The 9,369-nt window shown below is 45.7% G+C and overlaps 1 protein-coding gene across 1 annotated transcript in view; it reads right to left on the reverse strand.

Annotated features, from left to right (window-relative positions):
- Nucleotides 1–2,312: 2,312 nt before the first annotated feature.
- ACTR5 (ARP5 actin-related protein 5 homolog (yeast)) overlaps nt 2,313–9,369 on the reverse strand; it is a 46,088-nt gene continuing 39,031 nt past the window's right edge. The window contains exon 14 of the mRNA XM_010829151.1: nt 2,313–2,458. The gene's annotated coding sequence lies outside the window, so the exon portion shown is untranslated. The remainder of the gene's footprint in view (nt 2,459–9,369) is intronic.

Below are 9,369 nucleotides of genomic sequence, written 5' to 3' on the forward strand. Positions count from 1 at the left end.
GTTCATTCGAAGGACTGATGCTAAAGCTGAAACTCCAATACTTTGGCCACCTGATGCAAAGAACTGACTCATTTGAAAAGACCCTGATGCTGGGAAAGATTGAAGGCAGGAGGAGAAGGGGATGACAGAGGATAAGATGGTTGGATGGCATCACCGACTCAATGGACATGAGTTTGGGTGAACTCCTGGAGATGGTGAAGGATAGGAAAGCCTGGCATGCTGAAGTTCATGGGGTCACAAAGAGTCGGACATGACTGAGCGACTGAACTGAACTGAACACAATACCATAAATCAACTATACTTCAAGAAAAACAAATACTTAGGGCTTCCCTGGTAGCCCAGTGGTAAAGAATCCACCTGTCAATACAGGAGACATGGGTTTGATCCCTGGCCAGGGAAGATCACACATGCCAAGAGCCAACTAAGCCCATGTGCCACAACCACTGAGCCTGTGCTCTGGAGCCCGGGAGCCACAACTACTGAAGCTTTTGAGCCCGTGTTCTGCAAGAAGAGAAGCTGCCACAATGAGAAGCCCATGCACCACAATTAGAGTAACCTCTGCTCGCCACAACTCGAGAAAGCCCACGAAGCAGCAATGACTCAGTGCAGCCAAAAATAAATAAATAAATAAAAATAACAGATACTTATATATTCCAGTGCCTGGCCCAGAATAATCCTGGATAAGTGGCTGATTCTGCTGGTTGAAGATGCTGGCTCCAGGCCAGGCCCACCCTAGAGAGTGGCAAGTGAAGATGACAGTAGGCTCAAGAGAAGACCACCGAGTAGGGGAAAGGCCTCTCCCCTTAGGAGTCCTAGCTCTGCTGAACTTGCTGGGCAGTCATTTCCTCTTCCAGAGCATCGGTTTCCTGGTCTGCAAAACTCTGATTGTACAATACTTGCTTGGCTTTGTGTGTGTCTTTTTTCCCACGTCCCTGTGCTTTTGAGGGAAGTGACCTTCCTCCGACCTGTTTTGCAAGCTCCCCAAAGCGCACATAAGCGGTGTGAAGAGAACACCAGATGTTTTTGGCCTGCAGGTGAGCGCAGTCCCATGTCACTGCGCGTTTAGGGGGAAGGAAGAGCAGGGGAAGCGGGTTTTCATTTTTACATTCCATTTAGAGAGAACTGTCTTAGCCCAGCATCTCTCAACCTTGGCAGTACGTTGACATCACTAAGGAAGTTTTTTTTTTTTTAATTTGGATGTGAGAGTTGCACTATAAAGAAAGCTGAGCGCTGAAGAATTGATGCTTTTGAACTGTGGTATTTGGAGAAGACTTTTGAGAGTCCCTTGGACTGCAAGGAGATTCAACCAGTCCATCGTAAAGGAGATCAGTCCTGGGTGTTCAATGGAAGGACTGATGTTGAAGCTGAAACTCCAATACTTTGGCCACCTGATATGAAGAGCTGACTCATTTGAAAAAACCCTGATGCTGGGAAAGATTGAGGGCGAGAGGAGAAGGGGATGACAGAGGATGAGATGGCTGGGATGGCATCACCGACTCAATGGACATGAGTTTGGGTGAGCTCCGGGAGTTGGTGATGGATAGGGAGGCCTGGCGTGCTGCAGTCCATGGGGTCGCAAAGAGTCAGACACGACTGAGTGACTAAACTGAACTGGATTGAACTGAAAGTTAAGTTAGCAATCCACATGGAATCAATGTCTTTTTATACCATAGTGAGAAATTATTTTTTTCTCTAATGGCCAAGAATTATGTTTATTCTTTTTTTTAGTTTAATTTTTATTTTATATTGGAGTTTTTGAAGCTTCCCAAGTGGTGTTACTGGTAAAGAAGCCGCCTGCCAATGCAGGGAGTCGAAGAGATGCAGGTTGGATTCCTGGGTGGGGAAGATCCCCTGGAGGAGGGCATGGCAACCCACTCCAGTATTCTTGCCTGAAGAATCCTATGGACAGATGAGCCTAGCAGGCTGCAGTCCATAGGGTCACACAGAGTTGGACACGACTGAAGCAACTTAGCAGGCATAGTTGATTTACAAAGTTGTGGTAGTTTCAGGTGTACAGCAAAGTAATTTAGTTATACACATATAATGAAGCTTTTTATTTTATTTTTTACATTAATTTTTATTGGAGTATAGTTGTTTTATAATGTTGTGAAGTTTCTACTGTACAGCAAAGTGAATTAGCTATAGGTATACACATTTCTCCTCTTTTGTGACTTTCCTTCCCATTTAGGTCACCACAGAGCCTTCAGTAGAGTTCCCTGTTCTCATTAGTTATCTATTTTATACATAGTATCAATGGAAGCTTTTTAAAAATGGAGATGCCAGGCACTCCCCCAGGACTTTTGAATCAGATTCTGGAGGTGGGGCTCTTACTTTTAAAGATAGACAGACACACAGATGGCAAAAACTCCCCAGGGTTGTTGAAAATGCAATGTGCAGCCAGCCTAAGGATCACCCCTTAAGCCTGTGTTTCTCAAATTGCAAGGAGCACAGAATCAGTCTGGAAAAGAGAGAAAGAGAAGGTTAAAATGCTGCTTCCTAGGCTTGTCCTTTGCACCCCTCTCTCACTCTTGGGTGTAGGATGGGGCCTAGGAATAGGCATTGGACTGATTGTCATGAATGATTTGAGTCAATGCCTCCAGCTGCCTTGATAGCAGCACTCCAATTTCTGTATCCCTTACCTAGACTTAACCAGGGTTTCCCCAATTCCCTGAGTGGAAGAGTCACCTGGAGCACTTATTAAAAATACAGATACCATTTTGCAACTACTGTATAATCATTGATTGAGGAGGCAAGTCATCCCAGGTGCTAGAGCCACTGGATGGAAAGTTGGATAACAGAATATTCACATGATTCCAAAAGTCAGACCATTTATTGATTAAAAAGGGGGAAACGCACCTTCACAATACAGAGACCCAGCAGTCTCCCCCTTAACCATGGATCAGACCCAGCATCTCAGAGTGAGGAGATGACCTGACATTCCTTGACCCCTTGTGATGCTATAAGATGTACTCACATCTTCTATGTCATATTCTTGCCAAAAATACTTAACCTGATTTTAATCATGAGGAAAATTTAGACAAATCTAGAATGTGGGGCATTCCACAAGCCTGGACTCTCTTTTAAAAAGCTAATATTTTTTAAGGTGGGGAATTCTAGAGACGGACATAACCAAAAATAGATATACAGTGTGTGGACCTTGATTGGATCCTGGATTGAACAAGTAAATAGCTATAAAAGGAATTATTCTGCAGACCGTTGAGAACTGAACGATTGTTTGCAGGTTTGATGGCGTTATTGAATTAATGTTATTATTCTGAGATGCCATAATGGTATTGTGGTGACAGAGGAAGGGGTCCTTATCTTACTTTTAGGGGATGCTTGCTGAGGAGAGGACGAAGGACAGAGAAAGAAAAGCCTAAATGGGTCAAGATGTTAACAATCGCTGAATCTAGGTGAAGGGTATTCAAAGGGCACTTCTCTTTCAATTTCTTTGCAAGTTGGGTATCTTTCAAAATAAAAAAAATTCAGAGAGTGGGAAGGAATGCAGAGTCCTGAGAATCTACCCCCTGGAGATTCTGATTTAGTAGATCATTGAAGCCTGGGATCTGCTTTTTCTTTTAATTAAAAAAATTTTTTTTAATTTTTTTGGCCGTGGGGTATATGGGACCTTTGTTCCACTACCAGCACCCCCTGCATTGAAAGGATGGAATCTTAACTGCTGGACCGCCAGGGAAGTCCATGGGATCTGTAATTTTTAAAGAGGGCCCCAGGGTGAAGTTGCGGTTTGGGGAGGGGGGTAGTCATTTTATCTGGCCCAAGGCTTCACCATCCCGAGAGGTCACCGCAGCAACCTCTGCCTCTAACTGCCCTCGGGTTCCTCCAAAGCCCTTCCGGGAGCTACCATCTCTCAGCACACCCCGTTCCCTCTGCCTGGCCTGCTGTCTCCTTTTTCTCCGTTTAACCTTCATTGGTTTTTTTAGATCTCAGCCCAGATACCATTTTCTCAGAGGAGGCTTCCTAGACACCCCTCAGTCAAACCCCCCGGTTTTGGTTCTCATGGCCTCAGGAACCACAGTATAGTTAGTTGTTACGTGGTTGTGACTTGGATTCATGTCCGCGTCTCCTATCTGACAGTGTCATTGGTTGAACTGTGTCCCCACCTCACCCCTAAATCCACATGATGCGGTGCTTCAGAACGTGACCATATTTGGACATGGGGCCTTTAAAGAGGTGATGATGGGGAAAGGAGGTCCTCGAACTGGGCTCTCATCCAGTATGCTTGGTGTCCTTATGAGAAGAGGAGGGACTTGCCTGGTGGTCCAGTAGCTAAAACTATGTCCTCCTAGTTCAGGGGGCCCAGATTGGACCCCTGGCCGGGGAAGTAGATCACTCATGCTGCAACTAAGACCCACTGTAGCCAAGTAAATAAATAAAGAAAGAAAGAAGAGAAAGCGTGATTCAGGAGTTCCCTGGTTTCCTAGTGGTTAGGGTTCCAGGCTTTCATTGCCAGGGCCCAGGGTCAGACCCTGGTCAGGGAACTGAGATCCCGCAAGCCAGGTGGCACAGCCGAAAAAAAAAAGAGAGAGAGAGATTAGACACAGAGAACAGACCACGTGAGACAGTGGAAGAAGACAGTCATCTTCAAGCCAAGAAAAATGGCCTTAGAAGAAACCAACTCTGCTGATCCCTTGATCTCAGACTTCTAACCTGCAGAATTATGAGAAGACAAGTTTCAGTTGTGAAGCCCCCAGTGTGTGGTCTTCTGTTAGGGTGGCCCTAACAAGCTAACATACAGATGGTGAGCACCTGTGGTCAGATGAAAGTATTAGTCGCTCATTCGTGTCCGGCTCTTTATGACCCCGAGGACTGTAGCCCACCAGGCTCCTCTGTCTGTGGAATTCTCCTAGGGGAGGAAATGGCAACCCACTCTAGTATTCTTGCCTGGAGAATTCCATGGGCAGAGGAGCCTGGCGGGTTATAGTCCATGGGGTCGCAAAGAGGTGGACACAACTGAACGACAAACACCTCTGGTCAGGAGCCGTGTCTGTTTCATTTACTGCTGAATTTCCAGGACCTAACAAAGCTGGGCACACAGGCAGGGACACAGAAGGGACTTGTTGCGTGAATGATGTCACCTTTTACGAGACTTTTGAGGGAAAACACAATACAGGTCCTGGCCTACACAAAGGCTTCAGTAAACAGCGCTTGCAAATGCAGCAAGATAATACTTTGGGGTTATAAACTGAAGTTTAGATTGTCTTCCTTCAATTGTTGTTTTGTAACTCTTTGCCTCTGGGAAAGGACAGACACCACCTAGAGGGAACAAAGTGGCTTCTCCGTCCTGAACTGCAAATAGAGTCTGTAACAGTCACAGCCCAGGGAGTCACTGGAGAGCCAAGGCACTTTTCACATACTGCTGCCTCAGGCAAGAGAGGAAAGCTTTTTTGGAATTCTAGAAATCTAGGCTTGGAAGATAAAGAGACAAAGCCTGAGGAAGAAGGTAAGATGTTTCTCCCCAAATGACAGATTGGTTGAAGAGATGCTCACCTTCAGAATGATTAGGGAAGTACAGAGAAAACATCCATAGCAGAAAAGCCGACAGCCGTCAGAAATAGCCACAAAAAAGGTCCTTCCATCCTGAGGCAGTCTAGGATGATGAAGCATGAATCCTAAGGAAAATCAACTCTGAATATTCATTGGAAGGACTGCTGCTAAAGCTGAAGCTCCAATACTTTAGCCACCTGATGAGAAGCACCGACTCATTGGAAAAGACCCTGATGCTCGGAAAGATTGAAAGCTAAAGAAATGGCAGAGGCTGAAATGGTTAGATAGTAACCACCGACTCAATGGACATGAACTTGAGCAAACCTTGGAAGGTAGTGAAAGATGGGGAAGCCTGGCGTTTTGCAGCCCATGGAGTCGAAAAGAATCAGACACGACTTAGCGACTGAACAACAACAACAAGGACTGTGAAATAGGAACTTCTTAGGGTTAAAGAGTCGGACACGACTGAGCGACTAAACTGAACTGACGGTTAGGGGACCAAACACTAGGCCCACTGCTTTGGAGAGGAATCTAGCATTGTTTGGGAAAGATGGCCGAGCAACTCCACATTTAGGAGTTCTTGGCCTGGAGAAAGCCTCACACCTGTGTAGGAACAGGCATTTCTTTGCGGCTTTGAAATCGAAAAAGATTGGCAGCGCTCTAAATGCCGGCTCATAGGGGAGTGGACATAATGAATTAAGGGGTATTTTAAGATGATGAAATTCTAAACAACAGAAAAAATGAACTGAAATAAAGCCACCTGTATCAACACAGAGAAATCTGGAAAACAAAATGCAACTGGGGGGAGGGGTGCAGAAAGCAAGTTGCAAATGGATGCTTTCAGTGTGATACTTTCATATATTCAAAAGGAAATAGCAACCAATATGAAATATACACAGGCGGTAGAATGGCCGCTACAGATTCATTCTCCATCCTTCACTCTGCTCTGCCTCACCGGGGATTAAACTGCAGGGATTCCCGTGTCTTCTGGCTCCTTCTAGGTTTTGGCCAAAGGGAGGCACCAGCGGATCAGTGGGCAGAAGAAATGAGACCATCTGAGTTGTCTGTGTCCCTCCACTGAGGGCCATGGCTCGTGGTGGTGGCCCACTCTAAGTTTTGATAATTGCTCACTCCCCTTGCCTCAGTTTTCCCATTCACAAAACGGGCATGATGGGACTTCCTTGATAGTCCAGTGGTTGACTTCACCTTTCAATGCAGGTGTGGGTTTGATCCCTAGTCAGGGAGCTAAGATCCTATAGGCCTTGTGGCCAAAAAAATCAAAACCTAAAACAGAAACAATATTGTAACAAATTCAATAAAGATGTTAAAAATGGTCCACATCAAAAAAAAAAAAAAATCTTTAAAGCAGACATGATAAAAATACCTACTTCCTAGCATCATTGTGTGGACGTGGTCGAGGGTAGGCTCCTGGCACAATGCCTGGTAGGTTGTAAACACTCAGCAAAAGCTAGCTTGGATTATTATTAACCACACCCTCTCTCCAATCCTTCAACGAAGCTTTTCCCTTTTGTTTTTCCCCCCACCTTTTTTAAACATAGAAATCTCATGACTTCCTTTAATATGACTTGAAATTTCAAAATACAGGATTACAAGAAATCTGTCATCTGAAACCAAGGGAGCCAAATGTGCTTTAGAATTCAGAACTTTGGGGTTTTACAAATGTCATGTGGAGCTTCCCTGGTGGCTCAGTTGTAAAGAACTCGCCTGCCAATGCAGGAGATGTGGGTTCAATCCCTCGGTCGGGAAGATCCCCTGGAGAAGGAAATGGCAACCCACTCCAGTATTCTTGCCTGGGAAAACCCATGGACAGAGGAGCCTGGTAGGCTATAGTCCGTGGGATCGAAAAAGAGGACACAACTTAACAACTAAGCAACAACAAAGTGTAATGCGATGCATAAACTTTATATCAGTGATTCACATACTTGAACGTGAGTCAGAATCAACAGGAGGATTTGGGTAAAGCACAGAAGTCTCGGGCCCATCCCAGAGGTTTTGCTTCAATAGGTCCAGGGTGGGGCCTGAGAATTCCCATGTTTTACAGGCTCCCAAGTGATGCTGCTGCTGCTGGCCTGGGGACCACACTTGGAGAACTAATGCAGTCTATTATATACCATCCTTAGGGCAGCACCCCATAAATTAATATTTCTGCTATGAAATGTTAATAAAAGACATAACTAACTTATGTCAGTTCAGATTAGGTTAAGCTCCCCAGTGAGCTTTATTAATCTGATGAGAAACCTTTCAGTTTTCAGAGAATTCTGGATTTTGGAAGAGAAATGTAAGAGATTGTGGAGTTTGAAATGTCACGATCAAAGGTGAAAGCATACAAAAACACAGTAAGGTTAGATTACACTTTTTTTTTTTTTAAACTACACTTGACCTATCAGGGACTTGACCATCAGGGACTGTGAAATGTTTGTGGGATGTATGAATGAATGAATGAATGAAAACGTCTCTCTTTAACAGGGAAAACAGTGCGTTTTTTCTATTGTCCACCAGGTGGCAGCAATAGCTTCTATCAAAGTTGGGGGCCGGGGGTGCATGGGATGGAGAATGGTGCTCTTTGCTTTTAGATGAGAAAGCGGGTCTGGTGGTCGCTGTTCTGGAAGAGTCTTTGGGAACTGCTGTTGCTGTGTAATAAACTAACTCCAAATTTAGTGGAGTAACAACAATTTTATCATGCTCATGAATTCTGTGCCAAACTCCAAAGTAGGATAGGGCATGGCAGGGACAGCCCACCTTCCATGGGTCTGGGGCATCAGCTGAAAAGACTCAACAGCTGGGGACTAGAATCATCTGGAGGAGTCTTCACTTATGTGTCTGATGATTGGTGCTGGCTGTCAGCTAGGACCTCACTCAGCTAGATGGTCAGCAGGAGTTACCACACAGGATCTCTTGATGTGGCCCCTCCGTGTGTGCCAGCTTGGGCTTCCTCACAGTATGGCAGCTGGGTTCCAGCGTGAATGTCTGCACCCAGCTTCAAGGGGAGAGGACAGAGCCCTCCAGCGGATGGGAGGAAAGTCAGGGTCGCTGTGTTAGTTTGCTAAGGCTGCTGTAACAAAACACCAGCAGACTGAGTTGCTTAAATGATACAATTGATTTCTCACAGTTCAGGAAGCTAGAAGTCCAGGAGAAGGTGGCAGCAGGTTTGTTTTCCCCTGAGGCTTCTCTCCCCTTGACGTGCTGCCCTCTTGCCGGGTCCTCACGTGGTCTTTGCCGTGTGCCCATGCACCCTGTATCTCTGTGTGTCCAAATTTCCTCTTCTTGGGCCTTCCCTGGTGTTCCAGTGGCTGAGACTCCGTGCAGGGGGCCCAGGTTCGATCCCCAATTGGTAAACTGGATTCCACATGTCGCAACAAAGGTCAAGGATCCCACATGCCGCAACTAAGACCCGCCGCCAAATAAATATTTTTTTTAAATTTTTTTCCTCTTCTTATAAACACAGCAATCAGGTGGGTTAGGGGCTCTAATCCTTAATGGCTTCATTTTAACTTAATCACCTCTTTAATGACCCAGTCTCCAATACAGTCATGTGCTGAGGTACTGGGGTTGGGACTTGGAACATGTGGATTTGGGAGACACGATTCAACCCTTAACAGCCACATTGTCGAAAGAGCATGTGGGGTGGGAGGTGTTCTTCCGCCCTCCCTGGCACCCCCTCCTCCGGTTGCCCCACATGCTTCAATGGCACCCGAGTTTATTTAGCACAGCCTACTCATCCTACTCCTATGCCTTCCAATACGCCATGTTCTCTGCCTCAGACGCCCTCACCTGCCCTTCTCTAATGGGCTGCTCTTATTCATCCGTCCAGAGCATCCTTGCCGCTGTCTGCAGTTGACCACC

This window comes from Bison bison, unplaced genomic scaffold (genome assembly GCF_000754665.1).
Source record: "Bison bison bison isolate TAMUID 2011002044 unplaced genomic scaffold, Bison_UMD1.0 scf7180017864500, whole genome shotgun sequence".
Classification (NCBI taxonomy): Eukaryota; Metazoa; Chordata; class Mammalia; order Artiodactyla; family Bovidae; genus Bison; species Bison bison.